This window comes from Alexandromys fortis, unplaced genomic scaffold (assembly GCF_014885135.2).
Source record: "Alexandromys fortis isolate MF-2015 unplaced genomic scaffold, M_Fortis_MF-2015_v1.1 scaffold_128, whole genome shotgun sequence".
Classification (NCBI taxonomy): Eukaryota; Metazoa; Chordata; class Mammalia; order Rodentia; family Cricetidae; genus Alexandromys; species Alexandromys fortis.
In genome coordinates, this window is record NW_026068012.1 from 4,569,596 (window position 1) to 4,586,272 (window position 16,677).

The 16,677-nt window shown below is 43.6% G+C and overlaps 1 long non-coding RNA gene across 1 annotated transcript; it reads left to right on the forward strand.

The window, feature by feature from the left end:
- Nucleotides 1–3: 3 nt before the first annotated feature.
- On the forward strand, nucleotides 4–16,219 carry LOC126513621 (uncharacterized). The gene is made up of 3 exons (XR_007595400.1): nucleotides 4–82; nucleotides 5,736–5,846; nucleotides 11,127–16,219. It is a non-coding gene; the product is annotated as an uncharacterized lncRNA (long non-coding RNA).
- The last annotated feature ends 458 nt before the right edge of the window (nucleotides 16,220–16,677 follow it).

The window sequence follows — 16,677 nt, forward strand, 5'->3', positions numbered from 1 at the left end:
GCGGCCGCGTTGGGTCCCGAGCGTGGGTGCTTCTCCGAGGAGGTGCAGCGGGCGAGCCGTGGAGCTCGGGGACGCCCCGAGGGTAGGTGGCGATAGTGGGAGCTATCGGAAAGTGGCTCATTTCCATTTCTTCCTCCTGGAAAGAGCTGTAGTGAACAAGTTGAGCTCTCAGGCTTCGCCCCCTTTCAGATCAGCAGTTTCTCTTATTCACTCTGTGGCGTCTGCCTGTCAATCACAGATTCAAACCTCTCCCTTTTAAAACGGTGTCGTAGCTGGGCGAGGTGGTTTATGAAAGTAATCCCAGCACAAAGCAGGCTGACAGGCTGAGGCAGAATTCTGTTACAGAGTGAGACCGTTGTCTCACTAAAGAGAGGGAGGGAGGGAGGGAGAGAGAGAACCCACACAACTCTTTTTCGGCAACACCAATTCTCTTTTAGCTTCTTTGTATGAAAAATTACAGATCCATTGTCAGATGACATTGTATTCAGCCAAAAACCAGACAGCTGGGTAACAAATGCCAAACTGCAAATCACAGCTGTGAAGAAAGGGACTTCCGGCCACAGGACAGCAGGACAGTTCTCTAGAGACTGGAACATAGCAACAGACAGTCTCACCAAGAGGCATTTCTAAAACAAACCTTAAAAATGCCTAGATCTTAAATTAGGTGTCCTAAATTTCAAGAAGCATGTGATTTTCAAATCTACTTCTGAAGGTGGGTTTTAGCCACATGAATCAAAGTAAAATAGCTTTATGAAGTGTGTGAGAAATATGTGGGAGAAGGAATCTTGCTTTAGGGTTGATCCAAGCGAGAAAAAAAGTCTTCAAATAAATAGCTCTGAATATTTTAGTTTCTTTAGTTTCGAGACTTTAGAATTTCACCCGTAAGTTTTCAATCATTCAAGGGTTTAAAAAAAATGTCTTTGTATTTTGAACTGCTTAGCAGTTAAAGCCAGAAGTTTTGTAAGATGGCTTTCGGAAGGTCACTTGTGATGACTTTGTTAATATGCAGCATTGCCCCTCTTTTTACAGGCCAGAAAATCATCATTGCATTGCAGAGCCTGAGGCTCAGATAAAAGCCAGACTTATTGTTTTTGTTTGTTTGTTTTTAACCACCTGGAGTGCAAAGCAGCCTCTCTCTGTTTCCCAGCTAGCTGCAGCTCATTTGCTGTGTCTCCATGCCTGCTGCCTGTACACTTGGTGCCTCCATGTTCCCCTATGGTTGCCAGTTCTCTGAATCTGACATAACTTTCCCAAATACAAAAGAAACTTTTGGATCTTTCAGGTGACCTCTGGCATGCAATATTTTATCTGTTCCTTCTTTGGACCCAATGGCAGCAGCTATATCACTTTGCCCTGGGTTACCTGCCCCTGACTTGCACCTTATTGGCCTTCTGTGCTGTTTCCTCTGCCCCGTGCCCATCCCTACACTTTGGATTTCTGAGGGTTGTGGTCTTGCCTGTCCTGTTACATTTACTCTGTGCCACTTCATCCATGGCAGGGGAGATGCTCTGGCAATGCAGTCAGTCACTTTAAGCACTACCCCCTGTGACACACACACACACACACACACACACACTTTATAACTGCTCTTGCAGCTTCCAGGTTTTATTCCACCCTGACTTTGCAACCAAACAAGTCTTTTAAAATGTTCTTTTGCTCCAGTGTTAACACTGGGTTCTCCATTGCTTTTAGGTGAGAGTTGAACTTCGTCCTAGTGTGGCCCATATTCATGTTGTCTCTCCTCTCAGCTCACCTCGGAGCTTCAGGTGTATTGCTTCCTCCACCGGAACTAAACTGTACCTTCTACCCTGTCCTGTCGCCTGTAATTGCCCTGGGATGCTGCCCTTATGCCTTCCTGCGATCACTTCAGCTTTGTCCTGGGATTGACCTTTGTGCTCAGTAGTGTCTTTTGTAGGGTTTGATTGTGACTTCCCGTATGTACCATCGGATTTGTTTCCCAGATGCCTGCCTCTGGACTGAAATAGAAGTAGAAGTCCATTATGATTCTACCCCTTGATAAGCACTAAAGTGGGCTCTCTAGCTCTTGCCTCCTTGTACATGTTTATACACACATTGTTTACTTAACTTAACCACCTCATCAGGAGTTACCACTTGAATGACCCCTACCCATGGGTTTCACAAGCTGGAGTCCATGAAGGGGATTCTGAGCCGAATTTATTTGCTCTTCCTATTTAAAGGGGCTACTGCCTGCTCTACTGCCCAATTGGAAACTTGGGATTACTTTTCAGTTTCTGCCTTCAGCTGTCACTAGGTCTTATCAGGTTACCTTTCAACTATCCCTCAGGTCTTTCCTCACTGGCTCTAACTCTTCTTTTCCTGGGTTCCAGTCCTAACTCTGGCCAGTCTGAAGCTACTTGACCTATTTCTGATTCTCCTTCCCCCAGTGAATTGTTTTTAGCTGAATGCATCCTTTTAAATGCATGTCTTATCCACTTGTACTCAGGTACACTCTCCCTTGGCGTCCAGTGGTCTGCTGCCTCAGCAACCCCAGGCATGGCTGCTTGGCTTTCTGCTTGTCCTACACCAGGGCTCACTACCCCTTTCCAAGTACTCCTTACCAGCTCCCTGCTCCCTCTACATAGCAGACCCACATTCTCTCTCATGGTCAAACCACAGCCTCTTTTATGCTTCAGTTGCGTCTCTGTAACATCTGTGCCATCTCTTTCTGGCTGTTTGAAGGCCCTTTACTTCCCTAGCATGAATGTTCCTTTGGTGTTGAGACTGCCTAGTAACCTGGGTGTTCCCAGACCTTTGGGCTCGTTGCTAGGGCTGTGTCCTGGCCCAGTTGCTCCCCATGGCTAGAGTTTTCCCTCAGAAACTGGGTTACAATGCTGTATAATGCTGTGGTGTAATAAAATTCTGTCTGAATTTCTTGTGCTAAACAAACACATTCTTCTTGCAAACTGGGGGAGGCACTTTTAGGTGGAGTTTAAACGAATTTCTGCAACTTTGCAAGTGGAAAAGTTTACTCAGTTACACATCTCTTAAATATCACTTCACTTTGAACACATACCTAGACATCTAAGTTTGCCCAACTTGTGGTTTGAGTAGTTGTTCCTCCAAATAATTAGGCTGGGATAGAGGGTAGAGGTGGTAATATTAGTGTCTTGTAATTGCTGTGATAAAGTACCCCAACCTTAGAGGCTTTTTGTAGGTTAGTCACAGTTCAGGAGGCAAGTGTCTGAAGTTAGTACCATTAGACTGAAGTCTTGTGTCTGCAGGGTCCTGTACCCGTGGGCGGTACTGGCACAGTATCCTTATAGCCTCTTTACTTCTGGTGGCTACTAGCAACTCTGCCTATAGCTACGTCTCTGAAGCCTTTGCCTCCACCATCAAGTGGGCTCTCCTGTCTGCCCAGTCTTTCTCTGCCTGGTATAAAGATATCTGAAGAGGAATTCCCCATCCCCATATCTCAGCCTCCTCAGCTCAGATCCAGGTAGGAACAAAACCCAGGAGACTTGCATCATCATGGTTCCTTTGACATGGGTAAAATTGGATTGAATTAAATGTTTATTTCACTGCTGAGAAGCCTGGTCTTTAAAAATAGGATACACATAAAAGAGGCTGGAGAGATGTTACTACCCTTTCAGAGGATCTAGTTCAGTTCTCTTTACCCATATCATGCTTCTCACTCTAACTCCAGTTCTGGGAGATCCAGTACCCTTTGGCTTCAATGAGCGTTTACATGTACATAGTACACATAAACTTGCACAGCCACACACACATAAATAATACATCTTTTAAAAATATGATAAAAGAGAATGGATAATAGGCTGAAGGATGGCACCCTAAGAAAACAGCAATCACTACTGTGTCTTTCTCTTTCCCTCAGTATCCAGCCTACTTCTCATCACCAGCCTTGCTGTACCTGCAAGTCAGTAAATGGCACAACTAATAACTAGATTGCATGGATAACCTTCAGCATTTAGTTAAGTAGGAAGTAAGTGTGTGTGTGTGTGTGTGTGTGTGTGTGTGTGTGTGTGTGTGTAGTAATTCTGGTTATTTGTTTATCATTTTATTTTAAGGTAGTGTCTCATATAGTCTAGGCTTACCTCAAACCCATGGTTTTCCTGCCTCATTTCTTTTAGTACTGGGATTGCAGACATAGCCACCATGCCTAACTGGTTATGGACTTTGTGCACAATAAGAAGACAGTTTGAGATGGAAGGAAAGAGGATGCAGAATATAATGCCTTTGAACTCTGCACAATAGGGTATCTTTGGTAAACCCCAAAGAATGGGGTTAGGGATGGCAACTCTAGTTTAACTGTATCCACCCTTGCCCTCAACTGTGACACAGTTATCATACGTAAGTGTGTCATACTTAAGTGTAGAAATTCTCATTCCACACACCGAAAAAGTGAGGCTCACAAAGACGGGCATGAGAACATCTAGTGAACCCATTGAGGATAGTCAAGTAGTCAAGTTAAGCTACTCTGAGAACATTTCAGATTCATGAGGTTAAATGTATTAACCTAAAAGCCCATCTTTTCCCTGATGGGAAAGATGAGTTTAGAGTACAACACTCTTTTCTTTCTTTCTTTCTTTCTTTCTTTCTTTCTTTCTTTCTTTCTTTCTTTCTTTCTTTCTTTTTCGAGACAGTGCTTTGGACACTGTCCTGGAAGTAGCTCTTGTAGACCAGGCTGGCCTTGAACTCATGAAGATCTGCCTGACTCTGCCTCTCGAGTGCTGGGATTAAAAGCGTGTGCCACCACTACCTAACTGAGCACAACACTCTTGTGCAATGCATCTATCTGGAAGGGAGAAATATGTGCACAACCAGGAACAAGCTGGAACGAAACAGGAAGCACAGAGCTTCCTACTGCAGGGCCTGTGTTTTGGTCAGTGACTTGTGGATGAGCTGTTTTATGAAGAGGTATGGGGACATAGAGCCAGCCCACCTCTTTGTCACTCTCACTTTCCGTCTTCACTTATATACTAGTCTGTTGGGCTCTGGCATTATGAAAATAAATACCTTGAAGATGGTTTCTGCCATCGGGGAACTGGTGTCTTCTCCACAAACAAATACCAGGAGCCTATGCTCTTAGGGCTGTGATTCAGAAGAAATCTGCCTGCCTATTTCAGGAACCCAGACACCAACTGAGCCTGGGGCCAGTGATGACCAACCCAGGATTTGTCTTCTGGTGCCTTGGACTGCCTGGTGAAGAAGAACTTGGAACCATCAGTAGCTCTTTCCTGTGCAGTGGCCATACACAAAAGGGTTCAACATTGTTTCTGGTAGAGGTCATACTGGCTTCTGGGCTGACAGAAAGAAGCTGACCATTGCTGTTCTGTGAATGCGGCAGAGTCCTCAAAATGTGTGGCAAAACTAACAGACTCAGTAGAGACACTCATTCAGTCAGCCCCTTCCTGGCAGTCTTTTGGTTGGCAGGGAAGTGACATCACTCCTGTATTTGAGCCATCAGCATGTACTGATGCTAAGTGTCCTTGCCCCAGAACAGTTTGAGACCAGAAAGGGGATTGGTTTTGGTTTGACTTTCTTTGGCTTTGTATTTATTCTTGGAGATTTTAGGGTTTAGCCACCCTTGTGGTGAGAATAATCTGACTGTGGTATTATTGAGAACAGAGATGGTAACTACTGATTGCATCTTCACCAGCATTCACATTCACACTGTAAATATGATGTTTATAGTTTTATTCATGTAGCTCCTAACATTGTACATCTTAGTTCTAGACCTTTTTTTTTTATGACAGGCTCTCAAGAAGCTCATTCTTGTCTCGCGTTTGCTATGCCACCTGGGAAGATGACCTTGAACTCCTGATCCTTCTGCTCCACCTTCTGAGTGCTGGGTTTATGAGGTGCTGGTGAGTGAACTCATAGCTTTGTATATGCTAGGCAAGCACTCTGGAGCATATTCATTGAAACTAGGTCAAATGACTGTTTCCTATATTAATGAACAGTTTCTACTTCTCCCCTCCTTCCGGGATATGACTCAGTCAATCTGGCATCAGGTCTCAGGTCTCTGATATGTCTGAAATAACTTCTAAAAATAGGTGAAAGCCCCTTTCCCACTTAGCTCCTGAGACAGGCTAATAGCCACGAATGTCCCTGCACTTTGGAAATTGTTAGGAAGAAATTCCTGGCAAACGGAAACCACGGTGACATCATCTGTGGTTCTGCAAAGTCTGTGTGTTGAATTCATTTGACACACTCTTGGCTAGAAGAAGTCTAGAATATCCTAATAATACAAGAAATATTCCCAAGATTTTTCCCCATAGAAAAATCAGCCAGGGTTTTACAGTGAGCTGGTGTAAGCGCGTGCCAGAGCTGCAAAAGGATCAAGACTTGGCCTCTTGACAAAACCTGCTTTTCGGTCAATGCTCAATTCTCCCCTCACCATCAGTGGACAAGAGTGATCACTTGATTCCATTATAATGGTCAAGCTGCAGGAAAAACTAACATGAATTGTTTTGTTTTTCTTTTACCCCATTTTTACCCAGTGACGTGATTCTTGCCACAGTTATTGGGGCAAAGGATGTCTATCTCCCTAAAATCCTCATAGAAGCTAAACTGTGGCAGTATTATGGGGGCATTCAGGGTCAGAGCCTGGATCCTGACTGCCCTAGCAAGCTTGGTCACCTGTTTTCAAAATCCATTTAAAGAGACAAGTGTAGAAAGGAAATTTATTCAGTGTCACTGTTCTGGGAGGAGGAACCAAGGTACAGCAAACAGACACACACACTCACACTCCTTTAGAGTCTGGACAGGCTTAGGTTTAAGTAAAAGAAGGTATGCGGGGCTGGAGAGATGGCTCAGAGGTTAAGAGCACTGACTGCTCTTCCAGAGGTCCTGAGTTCAATTCTCAGTAACCATACGGTGGCTCACAGCCATCTGAAATGAGATCTGATGCCCTCTTCTGGCCAGCAAGCATATATACAGACAACACTGTATATATAATAAATATGTATACAAGCTCATACTAAATATGAGCAGCCCTAGTCAAGGTGTAATCCTGCCTCATTGTCCCATCATTGCCTCAGCTCCATTGTCTTCTGCAAGGGGGTCTGACAAGTTGTCAGAACTGTGTGAAGTCTGTTCCTTCTCTGTCTGGCCTCTGGCTTTTCCTTCTTCAGCAGGAGACTCCTGAGGACAGCCAAAGGGTGGGACACACATTTCTTTAGAACACCAACATTACTTCCATGATGGTTAGAGTAGTAGGTACCACCTATAATTCTCTACTTTGAACACTAGCTACCTGGGACTACTAGCACACGATTCCTGAGTTTAAGGGCTCTGACCCCCAAACTGTCCACCACTTTCAACCAATTACAAACTCCAGGTTCCGACCCATTCTTCTAATGGCAGGTTGTATATTGGAGTTTCACATCCCCGTCCTAAGGGGGTGACTGGTGGAATGGTTCATAGAACCCAGAGGAAGACTTATTTACATTTGTAGTTTATAGCATTGCTAAAGAGTTTTAAGTACAGATGAGAGTCCAGTATCCAGTTCCCTCTGTAGGCACTTTTATATTATAGGATAAACAATAGTAACAAAGCTGGATAGGGTTTACTTTGTAGTTGATCTTAAGGCCACATTATTTTAATCCCTTTTGCTGCTGGCTGATTCTCCTTCTCCCCATTACAGAGCTGGGGCTAGTGTGCTGACTGAGGACAGAGGATCTTAGAGGACACTTGATAGAAACATGGTTCTGTTTAAATAGGGGGAGAGGGAGCCCAACTTCCAAATTCAGCTTCTCATTGAGTTCAAACAGTATCCGACGATTACCAATATAATGTTCCTTACAAAAGAACACAGAAGAAGAGAGGGATGCGGGTAAGGCATAGGGGAGGAGAGACACTTATCATATAGACAATCCCCTGAGATCCTACCTTCTATGAACCTCTTAAGTTCTCGTCTTTTGGGTTGGTATGAAGGCTTCTCACAAAGGATTGACTTACTCCAGAAGGCTTTATTGTAGACATGAGGGAGAGCACAGCCAGAGGCATTTGGAAGAGTACAGAGTGAACATGGCAAGCAGAATAGATGGGTCGTGAGAGGAGAGTAAAGGAGAAAAAGAGAGGAAGAGGAAAAAGAAGAACCAAGAGGCCACGAGAAGGACTAAGGACCAAGAGAATGCATAGGCAAAATGGCCGAGTTATCTAGGAGAAAAGAAGCTGGAGGAAGGGAAAGCAAGCTCATGGGTTGGGGAGGTTTAGGGTAGGGGTGGAAGTGAGAAGTTCTGAGAGGAGGCAAGACTCAGGTAATGGTATCCAGCATTTGCTTTGGTATGTTAATAGGCACCTCAATTAGCCATTTGTCCAAGGCTGGTCTTAAGCTTCAGTCTATCAGCTCTACCTGGACATTGATGCTGAAATTCCATACCCTGTTGTAAAATGAGCAGCAGGGCTGCGTCCCGCCACCTGGCTAGCTTTACCCGAAATAATTACAAGGAAACTATTCTTTTAAACACTGCTTGGCCCATTAACTCTAGCCCTTACAGGCTAATTCTCATATCCCGATCAACCCATCTCTAGTAATCTATGTAGCATCAGTTTTACCGGGAAAGATTCTAGCCTATGTCCATCCTGGGTCTGAGCTTCATGCATCTGCCCCCTAGAGCTGAGCTATGGCATCTGTCTGAGGCATCTACCTCACTTCCTCTTCCTCCCAGCATTCTGTTCTGTTTACTCCTCCCACCTATGTTTTAACCTATGAGGCCAAGCTGTTTCTTCATTACTTAACCAATGACCTTCCTCCATCAATACCCTCTGGTCCTTTCTTGGTCTTTCTGTGACCTGCCTCAACCCTCAAGACACTTAAAGGCTGCTAGCCAGCATTCTGCTCACAGTTAACAGAAAGATGACCCTTACCACCTTGAAGAGTTTAAGAATTTAAGGAGCTATATGTCAGGAAACAGGAATAAAGACGGAAGATACATTTGATTGTTACATTTGAATATTAAAACCTCTTTGGCATTAAGCAATATGTGTTGTGTTATATATTTATACGTATGAATTTATGTGCTAGATGCCAGAGTTCAACCACTTTCCATACCCTTCTCCCCTTTTAAGACAGGGCCTCACTGTGTAGATAAGGCTGGTCTTGAACTCATAGAGATCACCTGCCTCTGCTCCTCAAGTGCTGAGATCAAATATGTACATACACCACCACATTTTTCTTTCTATCTTATTTTTGAGACAGGGCCTCTCTGGACCTAGAGCTTACTGATTCAAACTAGACTGTCTGACAAGCATGTTTTTCCTGTCTCCACCACCCCATATCTAGGTACTATGTGGGTGTTGGTACGTAAACCAGGTTGTCATGCTTTCACAGCAAGCATTTTATTGAGCCACCTTCTGGCCCTGCCATAATCTCCTAAAAGTAAACCCTGCATTTTATCTTCTGAGTTTGAAGTTAGCTCATCATAATTCAGTATTAAAATGAAGGAGGGGACACTGCAGCTTTAAGTATCTGCGGGTCAGTTCAGGGGCCCACCCTAGCAACAAGTGACAAAAGAGTCCCAAGCAGCTGCTACAATAAAGGGTCTGGGGTTTGATTGTGAACTGTTTGAGCATGTAATTCCCAGACAGTGACAGTTTTGAAAGACTGTGGAACTTTCAGGAGGCAGAGCTTTATAAAAGGTAGTTGATCATTGAGGGTGAGCCTTGATGGTTTAAATCTGGGTCTCACTTCCTATGTACTTTTTGCTTCCTGTTCTGCCAAGATGGGAGGAGATTAGGTGTCTCAGCTGGAAACTCCTGTCACCATGGAGTGTCCTGTCACTGTGCCTTTTCACCACACTGGACTGTGTCCCTTCAAAGTGACTAAATACATGCTCCCTTAATTCGCTGCTTGTCAGGAATTTGACCACAGCAACGAGAAAGATAACTATTGAGAACACCAGTTGCTTGCTTGTTTAGTGGTGGGGACCAAATCCAGGACTGCATACAGACTAAACATAAATGCATGCCCAGCCTTAGTTTTCCTAGCAGGTGAAAAGCGATGTTCAGAACAGGCCAAAGTGTGGAAAACACAGACAAAACATACATGAGCATTGCATTAAGTATATAAACAAACTGTCAGAGAACAAAGATGTGTGACAATGAAGAGTGCTTATGGAACTGTAAAGGCCTCCAGGTCTAAGGACTGATACTCACTGTCCTGTAAGAAAGCTTCATTCAGAGACTGAGAAATTAAGGAAGAAGAACAATGAAATTAGCTTTGTTAGGCACAAGTACTGTGCCTGAGATACAGACACACAAATGTATAGTTTACATCAAAAGGCAGAAAACACCACGTTGGTGTTGGGTTAGTAGCCTCAAATGCCAGCTCTTCAGCATAGCAACTGGGTGACCCTGGAAAGTGTTAGAACCTACACGGTGTCATCATCAGTGAGAGAGGAAATTGGCAGTCTGCCTCTTAGCTTGTGAACGAGGAGCGAGTGAGACTACAAGGGCCAAGTGATTAGTACAGAGCAAGCACTGAACCGGAGGCAGTGCTAAGCCACCACAACCTCTGCCTTACAGTGTGACTTGATACTGAAAGACATTTTTAAAAAGTGGTCAGATCTGAAATAAGTTACCGTCAAGGTGGATATGATTGTGGTGCACATGGTAAGAGTGGCAGTGTGTGTGTGTGTGTGTGTGTGTGTGTGTGTGTGTGTGTATTGGGAGTGAATCTGTACAAGCTCATTCCAGGGAGATGATTCTGATATTTGATTAGAACATGGTGACTACATTGATTAACTCATGACTGGAAGATAAAATATGGAATACCTGTGTGAAATAACTTGTGAGGAGATAATGCTGTAAGGAGATAAAACATGTTCACGTTCATAAAAGCTAGAAAAGTGGAACGTAGTGCTTACAGAAAAATTCAAAGAAATTCCATACTAACATATAATATTTTAAAGTTGGATGCTAGAAAAAATGTGATGGTTGATTTTGCTGTTAAGTTGACGAGGTTTAGAATTATTGAGGAAATATTCATCTTCCCATGTCTGTGTTTCTAAAAATGGGTTAACTGAGGAGGGAAGACCCACCTGGAATATGAGTGCCATCATCCCATGGACAGGGGCCTGATGGAATGGGATGGAGAGAGTGAGATGAGCACCAGCATTCGTCTCTCTGCTTTCTGACTACAGAGACAGCATGACCAGCTACCCCGGGTATCCTGCTGCCGCCCCTTTCCTGCCACGGTGGACTGTGAGCTAAAGCAAACCCCTTCCAAGTTCTCCCATCAGGTGTTTTGTCACAGCACGAGAAAAGTAAGTGATATAGTAGGGATGATAAAGAGGAATTAAATTTGGTCAGGCTGAATAGTTTCTTAACAATCACAAGAGGCCATTGTCTTAGACTGGGCTCCTGCTCTGGACCTCAGCAAATTGGCTAAAAAAAAAAAAAAATCCAAATAGAGTCACTCATGCTATAATTCCAGGTCACTAAGCTGAAACTGGCAGTTAGCATTAGTTAGAGAGATAACATTCTTCCCCAAAGAGGCCTCTTCAGGGGTATGATAATAAAGTTCCCCTCTTCCTTAGCCCTTACACCCAAAGTAACCCAGTGTCAATTGGTTCTCCTTCTACTGCTATTTTCCCTGTTGCTGCCAGACATGGAAATGAATTTGAAATGAGACACGCACCTTTTGTTTTATGTTTTTGCTATTTTCTACGCTTCTCTGTTGGCTCAGTGGGATGCTCCATGTCTCCTATGGGATGAGGAGCAGCCTCATTGTAGAATAGGAGCCAGTTAAGATCTGTAAGACAAATTGCTGTGGTTTTCACTTTTGACAGAATTCCCAAATTGACTAGATGTTTGTGATAAAGGGAATAACAGAGAGATTATCAGAGATGCTCAGTTTCCTCTCCCAGGGCTATCCAAGAGCTGCCCTTCTGTAGTTTACATTAATTAGAACTGGCTTTTCCTTTCTCCTTTGGGGCACATGATCTGTATGTGGAATGTTGTCCTGTTCAGGACAGGAGAGCTGGAAACCTTTGTTCTCCTCCAGAGTGTTGAAGAGGCAGATGTGGTGTGTGACAGGCTTCACTGGCCTCCCAGCCAAAGCCACATCTCCAGGACTTCCAACAAGCAGCTCAGATACAAAGAGGTCCGAGAACAAGGCAGTGACACTTGTTTGTCTGCAGCTTTTCTTGAGTGAGTTGTGTTGCTGCTGCTGCTGCCGCCACGGCCACCATCCTCCATTAACATCAGATTCCAGCTTCTTCGGTCTTCCCACATGGACTGAACACCAGGGACTCTCCAGAGAGTTTGCAGGTTTTCAGAATGGACCAAGCCCTCAGTAGTGGATGGAGACTGCTGATGTATTCATCTTCATGAACTGGGTTTCTCAGCCTCTCTGGCATGTATGGCTATTGATGGGCTAGCCAGTTTCTACAGCATATATGTACTTATTGATTCTGTTTCTCTAAAGAACCTTGCCTAAAACAATGTCCAATGGAAGAGAACACCAATACCAAATGGATGGCCCTGAAAACATACATACAAGTAAAATTATACAGCCTGAGCAGGTTGTATTTAGAAAAGAATATATATACATATACATCTACATGGAGGGGTATATGAGACTATTTGGATGAAGGAAAGAAAGAGGAAATGATGTAATTATAATATAAAATAAATAATAACAAAAAGGAAAAGAATAGAGACGCAGAAAAGTAGGAATGAGATTTATGATAGGGTCTCAATTTGTAGCCCAGGCTGCCCTCAAACTCACATTAACACTACTGCCTCAGCCTAGTGACTACTGAGATTACAGTCATGAGCCACCACACCCAGCAAAAGATTATCTTTTTTAAAAAATATTTATTATTATGTATACAATATTCTGTCTGTGTATATGTCTGCAGGCCAGAAGAGGGCACCAGACCTCATTACAGATGGTTGTGAGCCACCATGTGGTTGCTGGGAATTGAACTCAGGACCTTTGGAAGAGCAGGCAATGCTCTTAACCACTGAGCCATCTCTCCAGCCCCCAAAAATTTTCTTTTGAACAGAATAAAAAGTACCTGTGGTAGAGATCACCAGTGCCCACTTGGTTTTATTTGGGATGGCAATGTGCTTCACTAAATAACTGTTCTTTCTAACCTCTTGGCTTCTATTTGATGTTTTGTCTAAGAGATGGCCACAGAAACATGCTGCAGGAAACTGTGGGATGCCTGCCCTATTTATCTTAGATTGGTTTGGTGTAGGAGGTCCTTCTTTCTATGTGTTGCTTGTATTAGTTAATGAATAAAGAAACTGCCTTGGCTTGATAGGGGCAGAACTTAGGTAGGCAGGGAAAACAGAATTGAATTCTGGGAGGAAGAAAGCAGAATCAGAGGAACGCCATGGAGCTGCCCTAGACCGACATGCTGAATCTTTCCCTATAAGCCACTGCCATGTGGCGATATACAATATATATAGAAATGGGTTGAATCAAGATGTGAGAGTTAGCCAATAAGAGGACAGAACTAATGGGCCAAGCAGTGATTTAATTAATACAATTTCTGTGTGGTTATTTCTGGGCTAAGCTAGCTGGGCAGCCGGGATGAACAAGTGGGCCCTCCTCCAACACTGGTTGCCTTCAGATAGTTTTCCTACATTCAGTGATAGTCCAATCCCTGTATTCAGCTGAACTGATTCCTAACATGTACCATGATTTAAAGTGGAATGAAGACATCTTAGTCCATAGGAGTTATTTTAAAAGTATATGAACACACCCAGTGCCCAGAAATATTTCTATTCTCTATGTGTGTTTCATTCATTATATTAATCACAACATTAATCCCTAACATTTGTTAGGGAGGAGTCTGGTTAGCTTTTTGTCAACTGAGGAGATGCCTCCATCAAATTGGCCTGTGGTCAAGTCTGTCAGATAATTTTTTTATTGATGTGGGAGGTCCCAGGACACTATGAGCAGTGCTACCTGTGGTCACATGGTTCTGGATTGTGTAGGAATGCAAGCTGGGAAAGTCAGTAAACAGTATTCCTTTATGGCCTCAGCTTCAGTTCCTTCCTCTAGGTTCTTGTCTTTGCTTCCTGTTCTGACAGTCTTGAACAATGGACTACAAGCAGTAAATCAAGTAAATCCTTTTCTTTCCAGGTTACTGTTAGGGTCTGAGAGAAGCCCCCAAAGAAGACCAACAGCCATGCAATAGCAAAAGCACTTTATTAATTCCATCATTGGAGTGGCACTTGGTGACCCCCAAAGAAGGTCACAAGCTCCTTCTAAGCGAAGTTAGGGGAATTCCAGAGAGGAGGGATTAATCTGAGGCTGATTGGTGGAGGGAAGATTAGTATGGGGACTGATTGGTGGACGGTGCTCTGGTTAGTTATTAGGAGACTGGGAGGTGCCTGCTGAGCCAGCAAAGAGGCTTTGGGGGTCTGATGAGCCAGCAGAAGGGGCTCTGGGGTGCCTGCTGAGCTGGCAGAAGGCTGTGTTTTTTTCTGAGGATTGTTTGTTTAACTCTGTCCCATTTTAGTGAACCAAAACTAAGGCTTAGATTTCTGTCTGGCTACTAGGAGAGCCTGCTCTGCCCCTTCCCAGTTCACTCAGTTACATTTGGTCATTGTGTTAATAGTTTTATGTCAATGTGACAGAAACAACAGTCATCTGAGAGGAGGCAAGCACAATTTTAAAAATGCCACCAGGCGCTGGAGAGATGTCTTGGCTGTTAAGAGCACTGGCTGCTCTTCTAGAGGACCTGATTTCAACTCCCAGCACCCACATTTCCCCTCACAACTGTATGTAACTCCAGTTCTGACACCTCGACACTGATGCGCTTAAAATAAATTTAAATACATTATTTTAAAAAAATAAAGCACCTTTGAAAGATCAGGCTGTGGGCAAGTCTGGAGGCCATGTTCTTAATTAGTGACTGGTGGGGGAAGCCAGGCCCACGTGATGGTGCCATCCCTGAGCTGAAGCCCTTGGGTTCTATAAGAAAACTGACTGAGCAAACCACTAAGTATCACTCTTCCATGACTTCTGTGTCAGTTCCTGCCTCTAGTTTCTGCCCTGTTTGAGTTCCTGTTCTGACTTCCTTCATTGATGGACTGTGATGTGGAGATGACTTCCCTCAGTGATGGGTCGTTACCTGGAAGTGTAAGTGAAATAGGCCCCTTTCTCCCCAGGTTACTTTTGATCATGGCGTTTTGTCACAGCAGTAGTAACACCAATAGGACAGAAGTTAGTAACAGGATGGGGTAGACCACTATCTGACCATGTCATTTTGGGGAGGATTGTGAAAGTTCTTTGGAACTTTGGACTAGAAAAACCATCGAATATTGAGAGTTTAGCGAACTGTTCTGTAGGAGCTTGGAAGATAAGAATGTTGAGAGCAGTACAGATGATGGAGGTTTGGCTTGTGAAGTTTCAGAGGCAAGCAAAGACTCTACTGGGACTTTTTTTTGGGGAAGAATCTGTGGTGTCTGCTCATCTGTAGCCGAAGAATCAGCCATGATTAACATCAGACCAGAAACATTAAAATAAAACCTTTGCTTTGTTAGAATAATGAATGCTGGTTAGCTGGGGATGAAGAATTAGCTGTAATTAAAAAGAGACAGCATCACTGAAGTCTTCTGTGAAGTGTTTTGTTATTGTCAGCACACAGAAGATGTGTTCCAGAAGTGACCATAATTGTATCTTGTCCTGGAGCTGAACTTGTTTATATGAGTATCACAGGTGATACTGGTTTTGAAAGCATGAAGGGGTCATAGAAGCTTGGCCATGTGAGAGGCCATTGGTGAAGGTGGAGTTAGCAGTAGAAGCCCTAGAATTATTGAAAGGGTCATGGAAAAAAGCTGAGGCTTTGAACCAGAACCAGAACACAGAACCAGAAACATTATTGGTGAAACTACTGGTGGAAGTGCAATCCAGCTGCCACAGAAGACCCAGGCGTTTTGGAGAAGCCAATATCATGAGATGTCTGCCAAGAATAGCAGCAGCCATAGAGTGGAACCTGCCTATGTCTAGAAGACAAGCTTTGTGTATTGCAGAGGGTGGGGCCTGCGAAGTGCCCCAGGCCCTTTGGAGGTACCCAGAAGATCTGAGTGAATCCCAGATTTTATAAATTGAATGCTACACACTGTTTGGTTTGGTTTTGATCTGATTGTGATTATGCCCTGTTTCTTCCCTCTTCAAATGAGAAAGTATTTACCTTTTTTTATATTATTGAAACCCAAAATTGATATTTTGATTCTAAAAGAGACTTTGGATTAAAAAAACCCTGCATTTTAAAAAAAGTGGGACTTAACAAAATTTGTAAAACATTTATATGTAATGTTTCTATTCATGTGTGATTTGGGGGATGGTTGTGGCATTACAGTGATGTGTATGTGTCAAGTTGACAAGGGGTCAATTGTGCTGAGCAGTTTTATGACAACTTGACACAATAAAGTCATCTTAAAGGGATCCTCAGTCAGAAAAAAAATGCCTCCATAATATCAGGCTGTAGGCAAGCCTGGAGGTCATTTTCTTAATTAGTGATTGATTGGGGCGGGCCACTCCTGAGCTGGACATCCTGGGCTCTGTAAGAAAGCAGATAAAAAAGCAGGCTAAGCAAGTGACTAAGCAGCACTGATCATGGTTTCTGCACGAGCTCCTGCCTCCAGGTTTCTGCCCTGTTTGAGTTCCTGTCCTTGACTTCTTTAATTAATGGACTATGATGTATAAATTCTTAATTTAACCCATCTCTA